Genomic DNA, 26232 nt, shown 5'->3' with positions numbered 1-26232 from the left:
GCAATAGGACACTATAAAATAACAGCATAATAACAGCATATTCTGACATATATGTTATTACAATATCTGAAATACAAAACATATCAAAGCAAATCTAATACTGTATTTTTAAAATTATGGCAAAATATGAATCATGAATCAGTGAGTAACAGGTAGCCTCTCCAAGGCATAGTTGATGTTGGAAACCTGTGAATTTTCATTAAGAGAAATTTATCTTAACTTAGTCTTATGCTGTATTCAAATAAATTAGAATTTTATTGTGTGGCACTGCAACAGTGTTTGAACTGAGTGACTCCTGGCTTTCAAGTCTCTTTATCATATCATCTAAACAGACAAACTACTTTCCATTGCATTTTTGTAAGAGCTTGATTAGCCAAAATTGCTGTCAATTACTGGCATTCTTAAGTTGTATTGCTGGACAACAAGAAAAACAATTCTCATCAATAGGAGGTACAGGAGCTGCAGAATCATGTTTCATGGGCCACATCCAAATCAATCCAATTCTGGCTGAGCAGTAATAAGAATTCCTCTTCCCAGTGAAACCCAGATATGTAGGGATACAGTTTGCCATTGCAGACTGATTTTTAAAGATGACGACGTGATGATTTTTGGTGTTAATTCAGCAGAACACAACACAATTGAGATTACTTTATTTCATACATACAATCCCCAGGATACCTAAGAATAACATTTCTCTTAAGTTGGCTTTTTCTACTGTTGTCACTCACCTTCACTAGCTGCTACCAGTGCATCAAAGTTAAAACTGGAACAAGTGGTATTCTTTTTCTCACTCTACATTTAATACCCATTGCACACACCTAGAATGATGATTCACTGTCTGAGCATTAAAATATTTGCTTTCCCTGCAGAGAACCTTATTCTCTTGAAGAAAAGGTAAATGAACAGATGGAAGTATCACAAATGACCGTGTAACTTCCCAACAAGACTGCTGGCTTTGCCAATTATTCCCTGAATGCCAGGTCTGATTCTCACTTATGTGCACGCAGTGTTGTGTGTCAAGGGAACACATGTGGCAGAACAGAATATATTCCAATATTTCATAGGTGCAAGTAAAAAATTACCTAATAGAATATATGGCAGGAAATACACAGTCAAGGCCCAGTAGATAACACAGACATTTTACAAGTGAAATCTGACTTTGTGTGCTGCTGAAGTCTCTGAGAAACCCTACAGCACAAGCAGGTTCACAGTCTGCATTTGCTTACCCCACACAGAGATAGGCAACAGGCTCTGCTCTCCTGCAACACAGAGACAAACCACAGAAAACACACTGGTGCCTCAATCATGGAATCTTACCCTTCTCTGTACTCACTATATTGTGTTTCTGTTCTTCTGTTAGCCCTTAAAGGTACAGCTCCTACAACTTGCTTATTTAGTCCTTAAGAGTCTCTCACACAAAAGGCTGGACCTTTGGAATTCTCACTTCTGCCAGAAGGAGCTGCAACAACTCAGTGGGTCTTATGGGGTTAGCCCTGATTTTCTCCTCAGGTCCCAGGTTTTAAGGGACAGCTTGTTGAAGAGGATTGACAATCTAAGTGCAAGCTTTTAATAAAAAGCAAAAAGCTATATAGCCCAGGTCTTACGTACTGCACTTCATGAAATGCTTTTACCTCCAGTGCCTTATACAACAAATCTAGACAACCAGAACTGAGGCTACAAGAACCAGCTGCATCTTGGTGAACTACTCATTTCCATGTAACAGCTAGCTTCAATTCTTCAACAAAATGCAAAGTGTCATTTTGTGCTCTGTAAAAAATCGTGTTTGAAAATTTACATTTAATTTTAATGGTGAAGACACTGTATCCAGCAAACCTCATAAAAGCTTTAAGAAAACCACTGAAGATTTTATTCTTCATCCTTCCAAGTTTTGGGATGCTCCTGCAAATCCCAACCTATATTGGGTATATTAAAGTATATTAAAGTCATACTATCATTTTCACTTTGTAGATTCATACTACAAAGTATTTCTCAGAGTTTGCAAAACTCATTGTAAATATCACTTACGGCTGATGGTGGAAGTAACAAATTCACAGACTCAATGTTTATGCTGAGTATTTCTGAGGTCTCACAGAAAGACTCTGAACATCCATGCCCCTGTACCAAAAGCTGCTGCTCATTTCAATTAGCCAAAACACCTAAGTCAAACTCTTTGCTCCCAATATTTTCAGCCAAACTTTTGCTGCTTTAAAATGCAATAACCCCCACTGTGTCAAATGCACTCTGCATAAAAGGATAAACACTACTAAGAGGAAGCAAACATCCAAGCATTTAAGCTGGCTACTACTAAAACAAAGTTTAAACCCAAGCAATTACTAAATTCAGCCAGACATTTGTCACTAGGATCCCTAGCGATTATTGCAAATGCAAAAATTAAGAATAATTTTTTTACTAAACCTAGTCACTTACTCTGTCAAACTACTTCATAAAAATACATATTTCTAGCAGATTTCATGTAATTTCATGTAATTTGTAAATGTCATGATGCTTTAGCACAATATTAGAGTGCTGCCAACACTGAGAAAAGTGTTTACTTTTCAACAAACAAGTTAAAGCTCTGAAAGAAACTTATGTCCCTGTAATTACACCTCAAGTTTGAAGTTAAACTCCTTCTGCTTCGAAGATCTATGAAAGAATCAAAGATTTGTTCAATAGCAGCCAAGAAAAATATTGTAAAGCATCTTTTGTTTTTTAACTCAACATTTATGAACCACACTTTTCATAATGGATTTTATCACCATTTATTTGCAGGTAAATGACATTCTTCTATTTATGTAATGTTATGACAAGAAAAAAAAAAAAAAAAGAAAACCAACCAAAAAATACCCAAAAAAACCCCACCAAAAAGCCCCCAAACCAGCAAATCAACCAAATTAAAAAACAAGTCCCCTAAACAAAACAGAACAAAAAACTCACAGCCAAAAAAAAAACCAAAACACCCCCAAAAAAACCTCAAAACCAAGCAAAAAATTTATAATTTACTTCCTACCACAGTCTGATATTATACATCTAACTTCATCTAAAATTGCCACTTGCATTTTAACCTCCAGTTTAACCATACTAAACAAACAATGTACTTGTGTGCTTTCATACTTGCCATAATATGGTGCTATCCTGTTACTGTACATTAAGTCAGAAATATACTGAACATCAAGACCTAGGAAATTTCAGATTGTATTTGTTAACTACATAAATTAAACTCAAAGTTCTATAATACATGTATGAACAACATTTGAATAGACCAGATAATTTCAGATGAAAATGAATTGAATATGATTATTTTAAATTTAAGCTCTTCCTTGAACCCCAAACAACCACATGAAATCCCCCTGAGTTTTGGAAAAAAATATAATCAGCTTGACACTGCTGTGTCCCTGTGACTTCCAAAGTCTTTCTGACCACAGAATCAGCCTGGCATAGGGATGCAGTCATAAACAGGTAAAATTCAGCTCCAGTAAGAGCTGCAATAATGCCATGCATGGAAGAAGTTTAAAAGTTGTCTTAATTACTATGGCTTATATTTTTGGTAGCCCATATCAGGGTGAGAGAAAAAAACCAAACAAAACATAAGCATCTTCCTTTTAAAAGGCAAATGTGCAATCTAAGATGGATTATGATTTGGCAATATATGCTATTATTAAAAAAAAAAATAAGTGAAGCAAATTAGCTGCCAATCCCAATTAGTACCGATGGGGTGGGGGGTGGAGGTTTGTCCCACAATTCACACTGCCTTAATTTAATAAAAAGATATTTGTTTCCAAGTAACTTTTTTGTTCAAAGAGAATTTCTAATTACTTAAATATAACCTGATGTGAGAAGAATGAAACATACAAAGTCACACTGCTTTTTACAGTGTCACTTCACAACCAAAGAGATCAGACAGTCCTTCAATCACAGGTGACTTTCACAATTCTTTTTTAAGTTTAACACAGACCCAAACCAGGCACAGACTATGGATGTGCATTAGTTCTCTGTAGTACCATATTTCATGTTCTCCAGACACCAAGCTCCTCACCATCAGTCACCTTCATCAACACTGCAATGATGCCTGCCTTCTGCCAGCTGTGCCTGGGGCACACCTGCACACCACTGTGCACAAGGCTGACTGAGGGCATTGGCAAGACTGCCATCAGGAAAACCACTAGTGAGGGCCAGAGGGAGTCCTTGCCCACATAACAAAAATGCAGGCAAGTATGGAAAAGCCATGACCCGGTAGAAGACCTATTTCAGCCTTTGTATCAGGAAACACACCTATACATAGCAGGGTTCCCCTTGTTTGTCCAAAGAACACCTAGATTCAGATCTCACCACTTCAACTCCTACATGTCTCAGAGGGACAGAGTGGGGATGAGAATAAGCCTGTACAGTAAACTAACAAAGGGAACACTAACAGTAGGATCACACAAAAGGGTCTTCAGGTTTCATATTTTTGTTGGTGCAGATTGTCACTTCATACCAAGCTTGAAACCATGATCCAAGTGGGGATGCCGAAAATCACAAACCAAACAACATTAAGATGATAAAAAGCAGTTACCTTAAATGAAGCTGCTTCATAGCACAAATTTGGTGAAATATGCATATAATACAGGACCCTGACAATTTTATAAGTTTGAAAAAATTAGCATTCTTAACAGAAATCATCCAATTAGAGGAATAGTTAATTAAGTAATCCCCGCACTTTTGGTTCTGTCCCTGCTTAAGCCCCCTCCACCTCCCCAGCTCCTAAGCACACATTTATTATGTCTATGATACATGGAGAAAAAAATAATAATGTCCTTGGTTCACTATAGAGGCAAGACTAAATAAGATTCCAGAAACATTAGCTTATTGTTCTAAAATGTAAGTGAAGGGGTAGGACAGTACTACAGTTAGTTAAGGTCCTACATAACTATGTAATAGTCATCTCCAGAGCTATGAATATATGGAAAATGTATAAAAAGTAAAAATCTTTTTGGCACCAGTGGTAAGATGCAAAGGGCAATTTTGAATTACAGATAGTTTGTGCACAAAGTATAAGGAGTCAAGATGAGTGAAGGTAACTGCACTTAGTAATCATGCATATGTTCATGGCTGCTTACTAGTGAATAATTGACCTCCACATATGGTCACACAGCTGTTAAAAAATTATCATTTTTACATCACAGGTAAATAAATTCAAGCACGAAAAAGCTGGGTAGGTTCAAACACTTACTAAAAGTAGGAAAAGACAAACTCAGAAGTCAGTTACACACAAGACATGTTCTGTTTGGGCTTTAGTAAGATTTCAGATCCCAAAGAAATACAGCCAAATCTAGATGCTAGAGCTCCCAGAGATCGAGCATATGATGGCTCTTATTTCCGTTTTAAACAACATTTTAAATTATTTATATAGTAGAGAAAATACTGCTAATACATTGCTAAAACACAGAGATAGCAATCTTTTTTCTTAATGTTGCACTGTACATTTGTCTTAAAACACTATCAGCCTTCCACAGCAAGCAGAGCATCTATCAAAATTAGAAGTCAGACAAGCGCATGTCACAGATTCCCCTTTAGAAACAAGCCTATAAAGAAAAGTTAGAATACTAATCAGCAAAGCAATAATTTAGTGACTTACTGGGTTGCCACTGAAAAGAGGAAGTTAATTGATCAGTTCAGCTACTAGCAGAATGCAATGATCTCAAGCTGGGAACCAGTAACTCTGAAGAGTAGTTTCAAATATGTTTCCTCTTTTATCCCGAAGCTTTGTGTGCTCACTTTTGTTAATAATAGCACAACAGGAAGGCCTGTGCTCTTATAATTATAACATTAGTAACAACCTGGTCCATTGAGGTAAGAAGGAAAAAATGAAGGAAACACTGTCCTCATTGCAGCCTGTAGGGGCTGTAGATGACTCAAAGTATTAATATGCTGCTCAAAGCTTTTAGTTTTGCTATTCTGCTATAGAGAGGCAGTCAAATAACACAGACAGTCCTAGATGGGGTCTGTTGGTTAGCAGTAACACTTCAGACTCCAACATAAGTGTATGAAAAACACAACTAAAGTCACACCTAGATAGATACCAACACACAACAAAACCTGTATGTTCTCTAGCAGGATAGAATCCTAGAGAAAGAGAAGTAACCTTGTAAACACTAAACAAAGGCCTGGGGCAGCCATATAAAACACCTAGTCCTGCTAGACACTCACATGTTTCTTGGCTATTTTGCATGGGAACACCACAGTACACTGAATCTGCTTTTTCATATGCAGACAAATTAAAATATTTCTCCACCAACAGGTCAAAATTAGTTGGCTGTGTTCTACATAATTCCCGACAGAGAGCTTGGGACTGTGCAGAGATGACAGTTTACAATACTCCAAGACTTAATTAAAGCTTTGCAGGCTAACAAGTAGGACACTCCTCCTACTGTTGGAATTTCTTTTTTTTTTTTCCTTCAAAAAATTAAGCATAAGACTTTGAATAGGAAATACATTTCAAATGAAAAGCAGTATGTGAGCTATCTTAACCTAAATATTTATAGTTATAAACTACTCATTCCTTAGATCTTGCTCTGAAAATATATTTATCTTAAAAAAAAAATTGGTCAACAGTGAACATTTTAGCAGGTATTCCTATATAAGTGATACAGATGTGATTCAAGTGATACAAATGATTCCTGTATAAGTGATTTTGTATTCACATGGTCAATTAAGATCCTCTTCTGATTGGATGGATTCTTTTATTGAAGAGGTCTCAAATTCCTCCTTCTCATTATCAAAACTAAAATTTTGCATTGTTTTGTCTAGTAGTATTAGAATATTAGAAGATCTCTTAAAATTACGCAAGTATTGATGCTTCAATTTTAGGTACTTTTAATATATTATACTTAGATTCCATTATTTGCTCCCCATGTAATAACATTGTGTGTGTTCTTCTGCCTAGAAAACAGACACATCTTTAAGAATGCCATCTCTGCATTTTGCATGCATTAAGAATCATCACACTGACAGGCCTGAAGATTATAGTAGTCTCAAAAGCACCACATCTGCTTGTATGCAAGTAGCACCACAAATTTCAGCAGAAGTCTAACAATCACAGAAATTGTGAGCAGAAAGACAATGATCTTTACTCATCCACATTCCCAGTACTTCTAAACTATTTCTAGTGGAAAGACCAGCAAAGCCTCTAAGCAAAATAAGTTTCCAATTCAGATTTCTATTGCCCTTGAGAAATACACAATAATGTTCTTTCCATTGCTGTATTTAAGAGTCCTACTACAGCAATCTATGAATAACTGGCAAAAAAAAGTTTATAGTGTAAACAGAAACTTATAACATTAAACATACAAGTATCATTATTTAACAAGATGACTTTGTTACATCATCATGTTTGTACTAAAAACAAAACCAGAAACTGTGGACTCCCATGAGAAGATTTACTGTTTTCTAGCCAGAAATCTCTTCAGAATACTTCCTTTGTTTTCATGTTGAACAAAGTGACTAAACTTGGCGGATATTTCTCTTCCCTCTCAGGAGCTTCATTACCACTAAGAATGTGAAAGTTTCTTTTCCTCAAAGTTGAGTGGGATGTAAAGAGCTAAAGTACCAGACCCTCAAAGGCTTCTCTGTGTACTGGCCTTCATGCAGACATGTATGGCTGTCACATACCTTATACAGTTATCCATACTGACTTCCACATCGCTCAAACTCAAGCAAAGACATGAGTTTTGGCAGAACCTGGGAACTCAATTTTGTCATAAGGGTGTGCTCCTTCTTGCAAGGTAAGACATATGAGCCTTCTTCTTTGCAGGCTACTTGTTTAACCACAGAAACACCACTGAATCTCTCTGCAGCTTGGTGACCAGGAGCTGGGTCAGCTGAGTAAGTGGCAATCTCCACACCAGACCGTCACCTCTGCTTAGTGAAGAATCTCACATAAAATATATCGCAAAGAAATACAGAGATCCCAATCAGCACTTGCAGGTGTGGATCTGCTGATTATGCATTGCACAATGAAGAGAGTAAAGGTATAGTGATCTTTACCTTGACTCATACTCCAAAAGTAAACTGCATGGCAACCTTTCTAACAGCCTAGAAGGCAATTTTCACCCCTCCATCCCCAGATAAATCTCTCCCAATATGGTCAGCAAACATACTGGAGGAAAACACTGAATAGGACTATATATTTTCTTAGTAATATTTTGTTAAAATTATGCATACAGAAATATTTGTATATTCAGACAAATCAGTAGCAAGTCTTTTCAAATTTGTAAAACCCTAGAGGAAGAGAAACAAACACTAAAGACAAAGGATTACAACACAGCTGACTCATCCCTTGACAGAGTTTTGAATGTCAAATTTGACACCAAAGTAAGTAATACAGTGATCCAAAAAACTTAACTCGGACATCACTGCTGAAAATGAAATTGTGTTCTTATCTGAGATAGTTTTGATTCTGTGTAGTGCTCCCTGCCACACTCAACATGGCCATGGCCTTGATGGCCACTGCATTACTCCTGTCAAAAACATCTTACAACACATTAAGACCAAGACTATAATTAGGTATAAAAAGGGAGACCATCTGCAGACACCAGAAAGTTATCTTTGCAGTAAGCAGGATATCCCAGAATCTTACCATTTAGCTCAATCATCCTTTGAAGATTTTCAATATAGCTCTAATATGAGCCCCTCAAATTTCTCAGCTCCCTTTTAATAATGCAGCTTTACAGCTTGGGTTAGAGATGGTACATAGCCATAAAGAGTATTCTTTTGACCCAAAATAAATATTTTCATTAATCTTCTAATTGGAGATAGACAGAACTGGTAGCTACAATGGATTTTTACACTACCCAAATAAAAACCTGGCTTCTTCCAAATTTTCTGGCTCACAAGTGTTTAAAATGTTTTACCAGCAACTGAGTTCACTTGGGTAAAAAAAAAGACAAACAAAAAGCCCATATTTCCCAAATTTTGTAAGCCAGCAGATTACAAACTTCCCTCCAAATCACTCAGAGGTCAGCAGAAATCTTCAGAAAACCAACAAAAGGCCATTTGATATACAGCCTATGACCCTATTACTGCCAATAGTAATAGGCAGTAATAGCACATCTCAAACTGTCGTTTGCTCAGTGGCAATCTCATTCAGTTAGGCCTCTTCAGGAACTAAAAAAAAAAAGAAACAACAGTTTGTAATGAATCCAAGAGCAAACTTTTACTGGCTGTCATGGTCCAGTGGCTAAGGGCAGGAGACTCCACAAGATTTTCCATAACTAAATGGCAATGCCATTCTAGCACTGGGAAACTTTTCTACACATGCCACTCAGCAAGACTTGCAGACACAGACCAGAGGCCAGCACAGGCTGCCAGCCTTAGTACAGACCTGGGACTACCATCAGGCTGCTGCTGCTGGTATCTCCCTGCTCCCCCAGCTGCTGCTGTTGAGAATAGCTACACTGAGACCTGAAGAATGATGGACACACTCCTCCTACAATTAATCACAGAATCATAGAATGGTTTGGATTAAAAGCATTCTTAAACATTATCTAGTTCCAACCCCACTAGCCACAGGCAGAGCACCTTCCACCAGACCAGGTTGCTCAATGCCCCTCCAACCTGGCCTTGAACACTTTCAGGGACAAAGCATCCACTATTTCTCTGAACAACCTGTTCCCATGCCTCATCACCCTCAAAGTACATAATTTATTTGTAATACCGAATCTAAACCTACCCTCTTTCAGTTTAAAGCTATTCCCCATTGTTGTATGACTAAATGACCTCGTCAAGAGTCCAACTTGACCAACTCTCTTAACCCCTTTAGGTATTGGAAGGCTGCTCTAAGGTCTCCCCAGAACCTTCTCTGTTTCAGGCTGAACATCCCCAGCTTGTCTTTACAGGAGAGTTCTTCCAGCCCCCACGTTATCTTCATGGCCCTCTTCCTGACTCACTCCAACAGGCCCATGTCCTTCCTGTGCTGGGACCCCAGAGCAGGATGTAGCCCTGCAGGTGGGGTCTCACCAGAGCAGAGCAGAGGGGCACAGCTGCTGAGGGTGCACTCCATCCCATGGAGTCCCTGTCACCAACAAAGCTGCTAAATAGCTCCAGTCCCAATACCAGCCCCTGAGGACACCGCTCACCACTGCCCTCTGCTTGGACATTGAGCCATTGACTGCAACTGCTTGAGTGTGACTATCCAGCCAATTCCTTATCCAACAAGTGGTCCACAATCTAAATCCATGTCTCTTCAGTTTAGAGACAAGGAACAGTGGCAATGTTTTGTGTAAGTCCAGGTAGGTGGTGTCAGTTGCTCTTAACTACTGACTCTACAACCCTGTTATAGAAGGCCATAAAATTTTTCAGGTACAGTTTGCCCTTAGTTTACTGGTACCAAACATATCTTTATTTTCCATGCACAAGAGCACATTCCCAGGAAGATCTGTGCCCTGATTTTGCTGGGCTCACAGGTGAGACTGACTGTCCTGTAGCTCCCCAATAGTTAAGGTATCATCTAGCTGCATGGATGTATCCTCTGGCATTTAGCTGATTCACTACAGACCTAGTACTCAGGCCAAGAACTTCTTGTGAAAACAAACTCACCAGAAGAAAGAAAGCAAATTACTTTCCCAGATAGCAAAGGATAGGAATCTCTGCACACAGTGAGAGGAGAATCCAGTCCACTCACTCCTTTGGCAGGCACTGATCTGACCATGGGCTTTGCTACAGAGTAGTAAAAGTAGCTAATTTTCCTACAAAGTATCAGCAACAAGAAGAAAAAGCCCTGATGGGAGCAGAAAATGATATTCAGTTTGGGGACAAGGCAACACCAAGCTGTTAAAACCAAGCAAGAAGTTTCTCTCTCTTCACTGGATCAAATGAACACCAACAGCAATTTCAAACACTCAGTCATCTTGTCAAGAGCATGAGAAACTATCAATTCCTTCTCTTACACCTGTCCCCTGCCATTTACAGCCCCTCTACCGCAGCACAACCCCACAAATGCTGGTTGAACCTGCAAATTGCCCCAGCTAAAGAGCCAGTTGAAAGACAGCTGCCCATCACACTGATTTCTTTTGTTCTTGCAAAGTTATTTTTAATTCAGATCCGTTCAGTGATCCGATATTATTACAAAGCCTTACCAACAGTTGTGCAACCCCAGCCAAAAAAGTGGCAAACTGCCATAACACTTGTAGCATTTTTAGTCAGCTTTGTTTGGTGCTGAAAGCAACATCTCATTAAACTGCACTGCTCACCAAGCTGTAATCTTAAATGGCAGCAGTTTTCTTCAGCTCAAATGGCACAGTTAAGTTTCTGGAGCTGTTAACAAGGCTTAATAACTGTCAACTCCTGCAAATTACACCAAGATTTCTACTGTTGAAGGGTACTGATTTTAAGTATTTGTGCAATTAAAGGATCTTTACATTTGTGTTCATAATGTGTAATATAATTGTGGTCATAAACTAAAAACTCCACAAAAGGACATCAAGACAGACTTTTAAATTTATATTCTCCCTTGCCAAAATACTGCCAAATTCTAAGTTTGCACAAAGATAAAAGGAGCCAAGTGGAACCTGATTCCAGAAGCCTGACACTTTTTTTTCATAGGATGAGTTTTATGATTCACAGTGATCTGGTCTCCCTTAGAAGAGAATAAAAATCCTCTTACCAACAGTGGGTCTTGATCTGCAGTTGCACATTTCTTATATAGCACTGAATGAATCCTTCAGCTTCTGTGCCTCAGCTCCAGGGTGTGTAATATGTGTGTTCTCTGATCTTAAAGAGAATTTTAAAAGGTACATCACTATTTATATAATTTAAAATACTGCAGTAACACAGATCACATAAAAAACCAGAGGGTACCAAAGAGGGGGCAGGCCAGGTGGTATGCAATCACAAAATACATGAATCTTGAGCTAAAAGAGCTAGCAACAAAAATGAGCACAGTTAATAAAATGGCCATCATCCAGCACCTGCTTTACTAGACAGAAACATCCTATGACTATACAAATGCACAGCATCACAAACAATTTTCCAAGTAACTTAATTTTTTTATTATGATGCAGATCATAGCTGTGACACACTGAAGAAACTACTGTGAGCTTACTCTTACTTAAAATTTCATATTTCAAAATACAAAACACAAGCACATCTAGACAAGAGTGAAAATAAACGATGCACTTGCAACTTCCTCCTACTTCACTGATGACAAATAAAACAGACCAGCTTTACTGCAAGGAGGAAATAATAATAAAATAGTAAATTGTACCTTGCAATAGGTTGATACGGTTTTCCAGTCACAACTAGAGAATGAAGAAGGAACGTAAAAAAATGGAATTTCCAGGTCACTGAAGGAGGACTTCAATTTTCTTGCTCACATACAAGGAGGTCTTTCGGGACTGTAAAAATGTGAAGAATAAGACAATACACGTGACCACATAACCACAACAGGAATCTGCAATGACCAATTAGACACTTGATCGGTTTAGAGAAAATAAAATTCAGAGTATCAGTGGTGTGAGCCTATAACAAGTAGTGATTCAAATATAAATTGCACTTAGAGAAGGAATGGTCCATTCAGTACCTAGCACTGAATGGCAGGATGTCCAGCAGAGAAGACCATGATCCCAGTTCCTGCTTGCTACGCCAGCAAAGACTTAACTTGAAAAAGCATTCCTTTGCAGTTAACTTACGTAGAGCTTGCTATTATGCAATATGAGGTTTTAATCAATAAAACACATACGCAACTGCTCATCAATATGCTCCTAAATACACATATTATTTTGCCTGATCATTGAAGTTTGTTTTTAACTTCTACAATATATAAATTTCAAATATGGCATCACATAACTACAAGCAATAGAATCTTAGAATCATTTAGGTTGGAAAAGACACTTAAGGTCACTGAGTCCAGCTGTTAGCCTGACTGTGCCAGGTCCACCGCTGATCCATGTCTACCCATCTTTTGAACACGTCCAGGCATGGTGACTCCAATGTCTGACCACCTTTCCAGTGAAGAAATTTTTCATTATACCTGATCTAAACCTTCTTTAGTGCAGCTTAAGGCCTTTTCCTCTTGCCCAATTGTTACCTGGGAGAACAGAATGACCCCCACATGGCTACATCCTCTTTTCAGCCTCCTTTGCACTCCCCTGATCCTCCCTTTCTCCAGGCTGAACAACCCAGCTTTCCCAGACACTCCTCACAGGATTTGTGCTCCAGACCCTCCCCTGCTCTGTTGCCCTTCTGTGGACACCCTCCAGCACCTCAATGTCTGTCCTGCAGTGAGGGGCACAGAACTGAGCACAGGATTTAAGGTGTGGCCTCAGCAGTGCTGAGTACAGGGGGACAATCCCTGCCCTGGTCCTGCTGGCCACACTATTGCTGGTACAGGCCAGAATGCCAGGGGCCTTCTTGGCCACCCAGACACACCCACTGGCTTATGCTCAGCTGCTGTTGACCAGCATCTCCAGGCCCTTTTCCACTGGGCCGCTTTCCAGCCACTCTGCACCAGCCTGTAGCACTTGATGGAGCTGCTGTGACCCAAGTGCAGGACCTGGTATGGCATGTTGAACCTCATACCCCTGCCTGTACAGATCCCTCTGCACAGCCTTCCTACCCTCAAGCAGATCAACACTCTCAGCCAACTTGGTGTTGCCTGCAAACTTACTGAGGGCATACTCGATCCTCTCATACAGATCACCAATAAAATTCTTAAAGATTGACTGAGCACTGGGAAACATCTCTTGTGACTACCCACCAGCTGGATGTAATTCCATTTACCACCACTGTCTGAGCCTGGACATCAAGCCAGTTGTTTTAACCAGCAGAGAGGGCAGCTGGAAAAGCTTCTTTCTCCTGGAGAAAGCTGGTTGCCAGTTTCTCCAGGAGAATGCTGTGGGAGACAGTATTGAAGGCTTCAGTAAAGTCCAGGTAGGCTACCTCCACAGCCTTTCCCTCATCCACTAAGCAGGTTATCTCCTCATAGGAGGTGATCACATAACCAAAGCAATCACACTGCAACACCAACAAGTATACATTCTTCAATCACTGTGTAAGACAAACCTTTAGGCAGGCTCTCAGCAATTGCTAGCACAGCACTGTATTGTGCAGGGTGCTGAAAAGGGCATGGAAGCTGTGCCAGTTCTTATCTACCATTAAAACCAAATGTGAGCTGGGAGGAAAGGGGGAGGCAGTGCCTTGTAACCAGCTACCTAAGGAAAGGTTGCTGCCCGTTTCTATTCTAAAGTAGCCAAGAATGCCAACACACCTAACCTGCCTTGGTTACACAGAATATAAACACACTGATTAGGTACAGTACATTCAGGACTGGAAGAATCAGTAAGCACATTTTCCACAGCACATGAAGCACATTACAAGGCCACAGAGAAAGTAGTTTTTATAATTTCTAGTTCATTCTACTGGTGTCAAAAGTAAAAGAAAAAAATAAACCTCTTAGATCCCTACAGGCTACACAAGAAAGAGAGAAATCAACACCATTCAACAACACCATTTTACAGTAAAACATGTGAGCAAATGCTTATTCTTAGGCACATGTTTCAATTCTTCCAATATCAAGAATATGCAAATATATAACTAAAGGCACCCTTCAACTAACACCCAATGAATTTGGAGAAAGAAACCTCCTGCTGCTTTTAATGGCTTAAGGATCAATTCCCAGACTTAGAATTATTTTCAATTCCCTCTTTTATCTAATTGCAGGAAGGGAAGAATCAAGGAAAGAATGTAACACAGTATAATAAAAATAATGAAGAGGAACTGTTTTATTTTCTCCCAATAAATTAACTATTAGACACTGATCTTTAAGAGCAAAAGGGATTTGAATAATTGTGTTAAATTTTGTATTTTCTGAATCAGTTTTGAAATGGCTATAAGGAAAAAGCTCAATAGATTATGGATAGGAAAAAATATTTTGGTGGAGAAAGAGGTGACAAATTAGGTATTATTATAGGTTTTGGAAGAGTCAGAGTAACAACTATATTAGGCATTCATCAGAACATGTATTCTTCACTTTGAAGGTGGAAGAATTTTGAGACACAATTTAATGAACTTCATTATAAGCATCTCCACTCTAATAAACCATGAGATAAATATCCTATAAATTTACTTTGCCACATTAAAAAGTCCAGTGGGTGCTACAATATACATTCATAAATTTCAGAACTGCCAATGCTCCTTAGGTTCATTTTAAGAAGAATTTCCGTGGTTTTAACATTGATCTAAGCCCTCTTCACCTTACAATATTCAAAAGTTAGTGTCAAATCATCTACATAAATACATTACTCTCTAACAAAATAAAAGGAACAAACCCTCTGTTTCTTCACCTTAAGCAATATCCTTTCAGAAGCAACATGAAGTATATTTGCATTTCCTTAGGGAGAGATAAAAACACCAAGACCAAGTTTTCCTAAAGCAATAGCATAGCTTAGCTTTTAAGGGGCAACATTAAAGAGAAAAGAGGGGGGCAGAGGATAAACCAAAAACCTCTGATCACCTAAGCCAGGTACTGGAGAGATTGATACTTTACAGAAGTCACTTTATGGTACTAACAGGTAAGTTTACTATTTAAGGACTTTCCTTCTATCGGGCTCTACTCGGCAAAATTAGCGTCTTGGGCAGAAAAAGTTTCAGTCCAGCCCCGCTCTCCCTGCAGCGCCCAGCCAGACCTCTTCGGGGATGGGCTGTGTGCACCTGGAAAAGCCCGTTCAGCTGCAGCGGAGTTCAATCTCGAAATGGCCAGCGCCTCAGGCATAGAGGAATCTACCTCCCACCATTCCCCTACATGCTGCCAATTGGGTGCTCTTTTTCCTTAAAGTGCTGCAAGCCCACAATTAAGAGACTTAGAAGTCCATGTAAGTTCACAGATAAATCTCCCCCCTCCCAAAATGAAGACAGACAGACCAACAGACACACACACACACACACACACACACACATACATACACAGCACAGGAGCGAGACACGTTTTCCGCCGGTCCTTCAGGCCTCGGGTGCCGGCGGGGCTCCCAGCGGGGACAGGGACCCACCGTCCCCGGCGCGCCTCAGCACTTGCCTCAGCCCGCTCGGGGGCCCCGCCGGCCTCCGCCGTGCGCCGCCCGCCTTCCTCCCCCAGCCCTTCTCCCTGAGGCCGAACGGAACAGCAATAAAAACATAATCAGACCAACCCGGTGAGCCCACGCCGCAGTCCCCGGGCACGCCGCGCCCGCCCGTCCGCAGCAAGGGATACACGGCGGGGCAGGGCAGGGCAGGGCAGGGCAGCGCAGGGCAGGGCAAGCTCCGCGCTGCCTGCGGCCGGACCGGGACAGGGACCGCTCCTGCGGGGCGGCCCCTCGCCGCCTGCGCCCCGCCGAGCACCCCGAGGCCGGAGAGGGGAACCAACCTGTCGCCCCCGGCGCTCCCGGCCGGCACTGCACCGCGCTCCCTCACCTCCAGTGGCAGATGACGGCGGGAGGCGGTGCCGCGGGATGGCTCCTCCCGCCAGCAGCTCCTTCCTCCCATCCGTCCCGGGGTGAGGCGGCGGGACCGCTCGGTGGGCGCCCGGCCAGCCCTCCCCGCCCGGCCCCGCGGCCCCTCCCGTACCCCGGCCGCTTCCCCTCGCGCTGCGGATGAGGGCGCCCTTGGAGCTTCTTTGCGGTACGGGCCGGGTGAGCAGCTGGGCTTGGTGGTGCCAGGTCCGCAGGAGACGCGTCTGCGAGGGGCTGTGCAGGGCTGCGTGCCGCTCTGAGGCCGTGCGAGGCCGTGGTGGTGCACCAAGAGTCACGGCACCTTTTGGCTCGTTTGTGATAGAGGGCTCTGGCTCCACTGCTCACTCAGACATTTCTTCCTAACTAAGTTTCCTATCTTTCAATTTGTACCCATTACTCTTCATCTTATCTCTCTCTTCATGACCAAGAGTTCATCTCTGGCTTCCCTGTAGGCCCCCTTCAGATACTGGAAGGTTACTATGAGCTCTCCATGCAACCTTCTCTCCTTCAGGTGGAACAGCTCCAGCTTTCTCAGCCTGTCTTAGCCCCTGTTCTCAACCCCTGTTCAGGGCTGAGCCTTTTGGTCTGGACGAGAGGTCAGGATCAGAGGACAAGGTCACCTTCCTTGCCTCCTATTTTATTTCTCTTCATTTGTCACATACGAGCTTCGAACTCTTGTTTCTCACATAAAACTGCTTTCTGGGCCAGCCACCAGCAGACATGCAACCTGAGCAGGACCACTGGCATCATCCACCTGATCATTCCCATCCATGCTGAGAAGGCAAAAAATCCAGATTGTTAATTCCCCCAACGTGTACTTTCCATGTTTAAGTTTTTCGGGCCTCAGGAAAAAATTGAGGGGGAAGAATAGAGGAGGAGGACAGTGAGGAAGGCTATAAATCAGTGTAAATTAATGACTGTGGAAAGGAAGCTGTGAGAAAAAATGTGCTAAGATTTCCTGCTGATGAAAATGGGAGGTTAACTGGGACTTCATCTGCAGTACTGCTGCATGCAAGAGAATGTCACTCCTACAGGGCCCTGGGCTCTTCTCAGGGAGCAGAGTGCTGGAGCTGAATTCTTGCTGTGTGAGGCAAAGCTGCACAGCTGATTGCCTACTTGCTGCTTAAGAATGGTTAAGAACCTTAAGCTGCTCAAGACCTTTTTGTTCCTGGTAGAATAGACTACTCCCAAGCTACACAACGTGAGACCATAATAGCTCTACATTTGTAGCTGTAATTGCTGATATCGGACAGGCTGACTCATGCACATTGAATTCCAAGTGCAGAAGGAACTATTGTGTGCCTATGTGTGTTAAAGAGAAGAAATAACAGCATTTCAATGTTCTGATGTTCTGCTTCCATATTTCTTTTTTTTTTTTTTTTTTTTTTTTTTTTTTTTTTTTTTTTTTTTTGTTCAAGGTCCTTACTTCACTCATTTTTTTATCTTCCATGATATTTATAAAACAACTTCATCACATGTTTACTCAAACCTATGTGCAATAGTAGCACCACTTAGAGACAGTGGCTGCCCTAGGTCAGATCTGCAAGAGAGATTCCTGGTAAACTAGCTTCATCTACTGATGCTTCAGTTTCTGCTTTTCACAACAGTAGGAGTACAGTGGCTCATATACACGGCAGTCAGATGTGCCATCTGGCTCAGCTCTGAATCTTTAGAGTGGATGGCATTTTTTTTTTTAATGTATTCAGAATCTGCAGCTTCAGCTAGCTTCTGGTTTTATGAGTATTTTCAAGATAAAAAAATGGAAGGTGAGAATAATATCAGGTCTTCTCAAAATTTCTTTTCAGATTTTTAAAGTGAACTTCTTCATGTTATATTTCAACTCGGTGGGCAGAACTAAACTGTCTTACAAAGGTAGGACAAAGGTAAGTCTTGCAAAAGAAGTTTTAAGAACTGCAGATAGTGGTGACACTGGTTATATATGATGAGCAGGCAATACCAAGTCCCAGGCCCTCTTCCAAGAGTGGGCAGAACCTCTGACTACTCTACTTTTAAAAAAGCATCCTAAAGTAAGAGAAAATTTCTTCTTTCCTCTAGGTGCTGAACCAAACAGGTTTGTTTTTTTTTTTCACTCCTGCATATACTCTGTAACAGTGCTATGATATAAGTAAGCTCTCAGTAAATGACTAGTTATGAATCTCAATTACCACGTTTTTCTCCTCACACTTCCAGGGTCTCTTCGTAGCGTTCTGGGGTCCACCAGCTATGTGCAGGTGTATGAAAACTAGACAGATGGGACAGGAGTTTCCACTAGTTGTGGTACTAGATTGCTTGTTGCAATCTAATTTTCTGCAATTATCATTTTAGTAGATTGCCCTTGTCATGGTTTATGTCCAGCTGGCAACCAAGTTCCATTCATTCACTGTTCCTTGGAGTGAGAGTGGGGAGGAACCAGAAAAAAAAAAGTAAGAATACTCATGAGCTGAGATAAAGACAGTTTAATAGGTAAAGCCATGCATGCAAGCAAAGCAAGACAAGAAATGCACTAATTTCCCATGGGCAGGCAAGTGTTAAACCATCCCAGAAAAACAGGGCTCAATCAGATGTAACATTGACTTGGGAAGACAAACACCATCACAGTCAACATCCCAGGTCCTTCCCCCTTCTTCCCCCAGCTTTATATGCCAAGCATGACACCATGGTATATTTAATCCCTTGGGTCAGTGGTCCCAATTGTGTCCTCTCCTAGCTTCTTGTGCACCTTGTTGGTGGAGTCCCTTGAGTAGCAATAAAGGCTTTGATGCTGTCTAAGCAGTGCTCCACTGTAACAGAAACATCCCTGAGTTATAAACACTTGTTTCCAGCACAAATCTAACTACTGTAAAGAACATTATCCTTTCTCCAGCCAAAACTCCATACTCAATTCCATGTTATGCTGCTTATAGCATACAAGCTAGTGAGGTAATTGCAGAAAATCTGGAGCTTTGGGGGTAGTCAACATATTTTTCTTCTTTGTATAATCACTGTTCAATGGGATTGATGATGATGTTTATATAGAGGACATTTATGACATTCCATAGCAATGTATTTATTCAAAAAATATCTGAGATGGGAAAAGTACTATTATATACTTTTACATATGTGTGACTGAAGACATGTATTAACAATATACTGAAGTCAGTTTTAAGACTCATGGTTCCAGATCAAAAACGCTGTGGCAGAGTGATGATCTGGTATAAACATGTTTTTCTGGTTGAGACTCTTTCAGACAATTTATAGGAATTAACTTTATGCTGATGAGTTTTTTACTTTACCTGCACAACTTATGTTCTTGATGGTGTGGGGAGAAGCCTAATTGTATGTCATGTCTAAGCCAGAACAAGTTTATGCTACCAGGAAAGCCAGTGATGCACAGCTCCACTGGATGAATTTTGATGAAACCATCAGTAGTTGCAGCTGGATCATTTTGCTGATACAGAATATTTAACATTTTTCTTGCATTTTCTCTTTGTCAACACTTTTGCATAAGGATGGCAGTACAGAATGCTCAGTCACTGCAGGATCCTAGAGTTCTAGTTGTCTCTACCAGCGGAGTGAAATCAAATAATCCAAGTAATTGTTTTGTCTTGCAATCCATGAACCAGTGCTGATCCGAGCTACTAACTGCAGAAGTTCAGAGTACAGAGTCCAGCATACACACAGATAATATTTTAGGCCCACATTATTAATTTCATTTTTACTTTCCTTTGGTTTTACATATGCAGTAAGCCATGGACCAATTTTTGAAGGAAAGTTGTAAAGTTACACTTACGGAGATCTATTTTCTTCAGTTTAAAAAAAAAATAAAATTCAGAAACAATTTCTAGAAATCTGCAAATGCAGTACGAGCTGCTTTTAGAGTCTTCTGAGTAGCAGTGGGTAATGAAACCTTTTGTTTCACAGTCTCTCTCCATAATATGTCTTATGCAGGAGGTAAAACTTAGCATGTGGTTTCAAGACAGACAGTTCCGTGATGTGTTAATTTGGTGAGATTTTTTTCCCCTATAAATGTAAAGAACTATAAAGACTTCTATTTCTTCTCTTAATTAAAATAAGCAATTTTCTTTACTATGTTTCTCTCTCACCACAAGCAAGCAAGTTTATATTAAAAACCAGAACCACATAGTTTTCCACTTCTGCTGATTTGATCAGCTTATGAATATAAAAAAAGCATATATAATAAAATAATATTGAGTATGTGTATTAAGGATACATTTTACAGGGGATTAAAATTTATTCATTTCTTATATTTGTCTGAATATCCAAGGACATTTTCTCCTTTCTGTCTAGTAATTACAGATTTATATTATTACATACTATCATGGAGAGGTGAGTTATGTCATATTAGAATGTCAACATTAAGCCTGCATTTTTTTGTTTGCTGAAAACAAAGCAGGACACAACGCCTTTTAAAAGGGTCCTTAACACTTTTAAGAGAACACACCTTATTTGATAGGTATTACTGAGAATTCTGATGACTGCTTTCAGGTGATAATGAATCTCTGGTATCTAAGAACTGATTGCTTACGCCATCCTACCTTCCCCCAGTTTTCTTTTTAATTTGCTTTTTTTTTTACTCCACAAGCAATGTAAATAACTGAGCAGAACTAGGCAGTCAATTTTGTTATAAAAATCAGAGCTCTTCATACAGGTACTCACATGAGCCACAGTCATTTAGACAACTTTTGTTTACGGGTTGACAAATCTATCATCCTGATCTCTTCCATTGAGCAAAATTATCACCCTTGTACTGTTGGCATTATTATTTTAAACAGAACAGGCGTGCTTTTCTGTAAGATGGGAAATGGTTTCCTCCCTGAATCACTTTCTTCAGCTTCTGGTTGGACTAATATTACAACTAGATTCAGTATTTATGGATTCCTCTCCTGTGACTCCATCTTTTTAGCCACCTGCATATCCCTGCACTTGTGCTTAATGAACTTTATGAACAGTTCTGCAATAAACTGTATTTTTTCGATTTTCTTGTAACTGTGAGGTTGCAGAGCATGCTAACCACTTGCAGACAGGACTTCTAGTCTGAGTGTTCCCATTATTTCCTGTCTTCCTGAAGAATATTACGTAATCTAAGACAGGTCCACAAAGGAAATTGTATGTAAGACAAAAGAGGTTGTAAAAACTTTCTGAAGGTGAAAAAGAAAAGCATCTACATAAGTTAAAGTTCCAGCACTGACAAATGAGAGCATACAAAGTTCCAACAGGTAATTAGTTATGTTTTGCTACATGTTTGCTTGAAAACTGAGAATGTTGAGCTCTCCTAGCTGTCAAAAACTAGACAACATCGGTTCTGTTTCCCAGCTCAGGGCATGCACCCGAAGTGATCTAATCACTAGAAATTCCCGTGGAATAAGAGTAGCAGAGAAATTCTAAACCAGGCCTTAATTTCCTGGTAGTTTCATTGCTTAGTCTATATAGATGCAAACTGGTTTAGAGAAGGGGAAGAAATAAGTAAAATGTTAAAGTAAATGTTGTCTGAATGTTTTATTGACTAGTCTATTTTCATGCTCTTTAAAATAACAATGTAATGACTGTAGAAATATCATTTTAGATGGATATATAAAAAACCTGTATAAAAAACCATCAGATTTAAAGTGAGATTGCGTTTATAAAAATTTTACATGTTCACTAATTATACAGTCATTAATTTACAATAAGTTGCGTTATTTGGAGTATAAGAATTCTGCTTCATATCTGAAGTAATCTGGAAAATGGAATTTAGAGTATATGTTTGCATCATTAAATTTGACTATTGTATTATGACACAAACCAAACAACCAAACAACCAACCAAAAGCAGGTATTGGCCTGTAGCATGCACCCTGCAGACTTTGTCTGGTTTTTGTGGCTTTCTCCTCTCAAAGCTGTGTTTTCTCTAAAGGTACTGAATTGAAGTATGGTGGTCTGAGTGCATGTCTCTTCTTCAAGTTTCTCTGGAAATGAAGTATAAAACTTCCAGTTTACTATCTGACAGAACAAGACTGTCTTTCAGGGAAATCAAATGCCAGTGCAACATCTTCCATGCAGAAAGATGCTTTCTCCCATACTTGGGATTCTACCCCCTCTGATAGTGAATAATTTTGTTTTAGTCTATCAGTGCTGTTTTAGTTTTTCTGTTTAAAGAATATCTAATCTTTAGAGAAAAATGTACCCAGGATTCATGTCAGAGAACTTAACCATGACATGCAGTGTACTTTCAGTGGGTGTTGGCGCCATTTTACTGATAAAATCCTGCTCTTGAGATACACATGTGTGTAAAGCTGTGCTCACATATATGGCAGAGAGGAAGAAAATTCTGTTTCTAAGAGTATTTAGAAGTGGATTGCTCAGATACCAGTAAATTATCTTACTGTTTCAAAACACGAAATTGTTTTTGCAATTACATGCAAGTTCTATTGCACTTATTTCAGAAATATGTTCGAAGTGTGGGTCTTTATCAGTTAGTACCAGGACTAGAAAATATTGCTTTATTCCCTAGCTAAACAGAAGTTCTGAATCATGAGACATATCCTCTGCTGGACAGAGGTAGAGACCAAGTCCACATGGATTTTTTTGTTCCAGACACATTCCTTTACAGCTCCACAGAAACAGGGTTGCAGTGTATTTCTCTTTCTATTGCTGTATCACATCATCATATTGGAGAGGAAATGTTGGTATGCTGTATTCCTGTACTAAGGCTATCTTCTGTCTCTGTGGCCCAGCACTGTTGGTGCTGTGCAAATACACCAAAGGGAACTCTGGTACCAGATACAACAGAGTTTAACAGGCAACTGAATCAGCCCAGGCCAAGGGTGATCCTACACAGGTAGGGTTCCAAATACAATGTCTCTCAGCACTATCTGTAAATTGTGATAATTAGGCATACTGTACTTTGCTAACACTGCAGGAGATGCTGCATTAGGCCTTGTGAGCAATCAAGCAAATGATCTGCAGTTAGCAAGCTACTGCTTCTAAATCTGTGGAAATGCTAAAAAAAATTTTAGTAATTGTTTCCAGTCGCAAAAGAAAGAAAAAATAATAAGCATAACAGAACAGACAAGACCAGAGGGACATGAAACAGGTTTGTAAGAATTCCTTCTCCTCCTCTGGCTAAAATCCAGCATATTCAGGAGAATTTGTTTCAGACTGTGTGAATCTTCTTTTGACTCCATCCATTGAAACTGTGCATCTGGAAAACCTACTTGCTACTGTTCTATTATTCGGTGATCTCTGTGCATTCAGAATTTGGTGTTTGAACAGAAGACTGTCAAAGGTAATGGACTCAGATGCTGCAAATGTGTCTTTATGCTAAAGCCATCAATAAACCATGGATAAAATTTTGACTATATGTTCCTGAGTTGAATATGTGACATAATTGCTAGCTTTTATCATACTTCTGATTGGGATATATCCTGAAAACACTGGAATATGATTATGTTAGAATGTTAGATTATGTTTAAGTTATGTCAGAAGAATTTTTTCTCTTTAATCCATTAGTCTTGCTGTAGGTAATGGTATCATTTTAGACTCAACATTTCTGCTGAGCTTTTCTGTGTTATCACTGTTTATTGGTATTCAATTGCTATTTATGAACAACTTTTATAGAAAAGAAACATTGAAATGTAGAGAAAAGTTCATTTTTTGTTTCTTTTACACTCATGACTACAATTAATCTCTCTGTAGCCTAAAATTGAAGATGAATTTGAAGAAGCGGCCAGGAAAAATTAACGGTAACTAGGTCTGCATGTCTAAAAATTGGATGTCCTTCACCTAAAATCACCTGGCTATTTAGAAACCTGCTCCATTTATTGAAAAAAAAAAAATAGGCTGGGCTCACATCCTTGTTAGTGCTTTTGCTTTCCAAACTTCATTTGAGTTCTTAATTCACTAAAAGAAAACTTGTCTTCATTTGCTGTGAATTATACCACTGGGAGAAAAGACCAGCCAAGACAATAAGAGACAAAAGATTTTGAAGAAATCTGTAAGGAACAGAAACCCTGTTTCTTTCACCAATAGGTTTGTTCAAGGTGTTAGACTTTCTTCTGCTAGACAGAACTAAAATAACAGCATTCTCACTTGCTACTGTCTTGGTTGTGGTAGGTAATGTCTTTTTGCTCAGATTTTCGCCTTTCAAATCAGTATATCCTGTAAGTACATGTAGAGTCTCAGCCAAATGAGAATTAAGGTATCCATGCATACCTCAGAGAAAGGTTTTTTTCACTGCAGAAACTCTTTTCTAGTAAAGTGACTGTCACTGAGTTTGTTAGCAAAGAAAGGGCCATTTTCTGCTTCATACTAACATGTGATGACTTTCAGTCACCTAGATAGTTTCACAACCCCACTAATTGCTGTGGACTTCTTATGGAAATAAGCACTAACCCCAGGCATAGGACGGCAGCAATACATCACAAAATATTTATGATCATTTAGGAGGAATATGATTGTCATTATCTATTATTAACTATAATAATCCTGTATAATCAATATCAATCCAAACTTTGCTCCTAAGCTGCTACCACTTTGCTGAAGCCTGAATTCATAAAAGAGCTTTTGTACATGACTAGTTCCAAAAGTACCTTTCTGTTGAGGTGAAGTCAGATTCCTATAGTGAACAAGCATGGGGACAAGGACACTTGAATTCTAGATTATATATAAGTACAGATCTCATAGCTGTATTACTTGTTTGGATAAATCACCAAAATCTTGAATAGATTACCTGTGGCTCCTGAGTCTGGGATAATATTGGGCTTTTCATCATATGTGCCTGTATACCCCTGAACTTTCTCTCTTAAGCTGTAACTGCTTGTATGAAATAGAAAATGGATTCATCTTTGTAATCATTTCAAACAGAAGAAAAATCTTTAAAAACTAAACTGTACTAGCACTCCCACATACATAGTACTGAAGAATTAATTATCAGTAGAAATACTTCAAAAGATCTACGTAAAACTTTGACAATATTGTATCACTGGGTTTTTTTCATACTTGCCATCAGTATTTCAGGTTTTGCAATTATTTATATTTTGATTCTTTTTCTATCCTTAATGCTTATTATTTTTTCAGCTGATTCCTGTATTCTCCAAAGCTTTCCCTTGAGTGCTGTTTTTAACCATAAACAGCGACCGGGTATTTCAGATTTTGTTTTGACTTGTAGAAATATAGTCTTTCAAAGTTAAGCTTTATGGATTCATGTACCTTTTGATTTTTCACAGAGTCACAGTCATGTTGGAAGAGACCACAGGGAGACATCTGGTCTGACCTCCCTGCTCAAGTAGGGGCATCCCAGAGCACATGGCATTGGATTGTGTCCAGACAGTTCTTAAATATCTCCAGTGAGGGAGACTCTACACCTCTCTGGTCAACCTGCTCCACTTTTCTTCTATGAAATATTAAATTCTCTGTTAGATTAAGGGTGTTCAAGTTTATTTATTTCACTTAAACTTCATATACCATGTTGGCTATGTGGGTGGAACAGTAACAATGACTAAATGGGAAATATCTAAGGACTTTTTCATGGTGACTCCCTTCTTTGAACTTTGTACTTGGAAACAGTTCCTGTCAGTATTTCACTTTCTTTCTTAAAGGGATAAAAATAACCAGAAGCAGAAATGCTTCTTACTTTCTCTATTTAAAAGGGTTTCTCAGCTTCCACCTAAGAAAATACTTACAAAATTTATCTTAAAATTTCTGCTGCTAAATGCCTGGCACTGTGTAAAATCTGAATTCATGCAAAAAGAAAAATTCCATGCCTGGACAGCTGTTAAGTCAAGTAGCAATGATACAGCATG

The 26232-nt window shown here is 39.5% G+C and overlaps 1 protein-coding gene and 1 long non-coding RNA gene across 6 annotated transcripts in view; one reads left to right on the top strand and one right to left on the bottom strand.

Moving 5' to 3' along the window:
* Positions 1–16453, bottom strand: part of PIP5K1B (phosphatidylinositol-4-phosphate 5-kinase type 1 beta) — a 99802-nt gene extending 83349 nt beyond the window's left edge. The window contains exons 1-3 of one of the 3 annotated variants that reach the window (XM_054002862.1): positions 16370–16453; positions 12239–12368; positions 11639–11745 (exon numbers count right to left, since the gene is read on the bottom strand). The gene's annotated coding sequence lies outside the window, so the exon portion shown is untranslated. Of the gene's footprint in view, positions 1–11638; positions 11746–12238; positions 12369–15933; positions 16011–16154; positions 16241–16369 lie in introns of those variants that run through there. The other 2 variants (XM_054002861.1, XM_054002863.1) reach the window with 2 other exon arrangements.
* On the top strand, positions 16055–25854 carry LOC128821676 (uncharacterized). Of its 3 annotated transcripts, none has more exons than XR_008441204.1 (3): positions 16055–16157; positions 18260–18337; positions 25657–25854. It is a non-coding gene; the product is annotated as an uncharacterized LOC128821676 (long non-coding RNA). The 3 variants fall into 3 exon arrangements; XR_008441203.1 differs by lacking the exon at positions 16055–16157 and adding an exon at positions 16535–16623; XR_008441205.1 differs by lacking the exon at positions 16055–16157 and adding an exon at positions 16550–16634.
* Positions 25855–26232: the final 378 nt, after the last annotated feature.

This window comes from Vidua macroura, chromosome Z (genome assembly GCF_024509145.1).
Source record: "Vidua macroura isolate BioBank_ID:100142 chromosome Z, ASM2450914v1, whole genome shotgun sequence".
In the NCBI taxonomy this organism is placed as follows: domain Eukaryota; kingdom Metazoa; phylum Chordata; class Aves; order Passeriformes; family Viduidae; genus Vidua; species Vidua macroura.
Note: the sequence above shows the minus strand (reverse complement) of the source record. Positions and strands in the feature narration are given on the sequence as shown.